Source organism: Poromitra crassiceps (genome assembly GCF_964638095.1).
Source record: "Poromitra crassiceps genome assembly, chromosome: 20".
NCBI classification, from domain to species: domain Eukaryota; kingdom Metazoa; phylum Chordata; class Actinopteri; order Beryciformes; family Melamphaidae; genus Poromitra; species Poromitra crassiceps.
Window position 1 is genome coordinate 21813060 of NC_139637.1, and position 1801 is coordinate 21814860.

Consider the following 1801-nt stretch of genomic DNA (forward strand, 5'->3'; position numbering starts at 1 on the left):
CGTTTCTCAGACCAAGTGAGTGTTTAGATGTATGAAATTCTCAATGTCAAGTCAAAGCCCAAAATCTGAGCTGGTTACATGTTTGACCCTAAAGTGTCGGAAAAGAAACATGAGAGGGGGATGCATTATTCAGCAGGACAGATTTGTACCCCCTGTCGAAACAGCCCAAAATGTGGCAGGGTCTGGGAATGCAGAATTCTGCGTAACACCGACTCTATTGTGAATACACAAAGGTAAACTGACCACACTACAAAAAAACGTCATTTAGTCTTCATATCCAACCTTCAAATCTGGTGGCAGCAGGCCAGGCTGGGGTCAGAAGATGGCAAAAGACACACACACACGCACACACACACACACACACACACACACACACACACACACACACACACACACACACACACACACACACACACACAGGGGGCGGGGCTAGGGAGTATGGGCTGTAGCTAGGGATAGGAGAGTTGGGGTTCAAGGGGAGGGGAGGGGGAGTGGCTAGGGAGATGGGTGGTGGGAGGGGTGGGGATGGGGGGCAAGGAAGTGGGGCGGGGCTAGGGAAAAGGGGCCATATCTAGGGGTAGGAAGGTCGTAGAGAGTCTGGGTTTGAGGGGTGGTTAAGGGGATATGGGTGGTAGGAGGGGGAGTGGTCAGGAAAGGGGGTGGGGCTATGGCAAAGGGGCCTACAGTAGCTAGGGATAGGAAGGTTGTCGAGTCGGGATCCGAGTGGTGGCTAGGGGGTATGGGTGGTGGAAGGGGCGTGGTCAGGAAAGGACGGGGGTAGGGAATAGGGCCTATAGCAGTGATACTCAACTGGCGCCCCGCGGGCCACATGCGGCTCGCGGGCGCCCCCTGTGTGACCCACGATGGAATTGCAAAAAAAAAAAAAAATTTTTTTTTACAGTGCACCTGAACACAACATGCAAGACCGCTGAATAAGTGTCCAAATGTTCATGTCATTCTGGCCAATACTCCACTTCTGTTATAGCATTTCAGCCTGGAATATGGAATATCTTTCAATAATCTATGATTTAGCCGCTAAATTGTCAAATACCGCCGTCTGCTCGCTACCCAGGCACTTATGTATGTACTTAACCTAACTAACTATCCGGTGTGCACGACATTGTCAGACTAAACTTCGACTGACACCCCAAAAACCTACAATCCGCTACAGAAAAATGTATATTGTTTGTTTATTAACTGGCCCCTGGCCTTCTATCATTTCACGAAAGTGGCCCCCGGGCAAAGCAAGTTGAGTATCCCTGGCCTATAGGAAGGTCGTATGGAGAGTCTGGATTCGAGGGTTGGGTAGAGGGGAGTGGCTAGGGGATGGGCGTGGTGAGAGAAAGGGGGGCGGGACTAGGTCAAAGGGGCCATAGGATAGGCAAGTCGTAGAGAGTCGGGGTGAGTAGGGGGAGTGGCTGGGGGGATGTGGGGGGGTTTTGGATATAGGGTTAGGACCATTGTCTATGTTGAAAACAATTAGCCGTGTTGTTGAGGTACCCCCAAAACATTGCTTAAAGTGCCATAAGGCTGAATGGCCACACCACCTGCGCCAAGCTGGGCTTCAAGGTATTTGCAACTTCCAATACAGTTTCACCTGTTCAAGGGATTTCTAGAAATTAGTGTCAACAAGTCTTGAAACAAGTCAGAAAAAGGCGGATCGCTGCACTATCAAAACAAAACTTGATTCTAAAAAAAATCTTAAACCAAGTTAATTTGAATTGGAAACAAGTGAAACTATCTAACGTCACTGGTAGATCACCCCCCCCCCCCCCTCCAAGCTAAAAGGCTTTTTAAGATG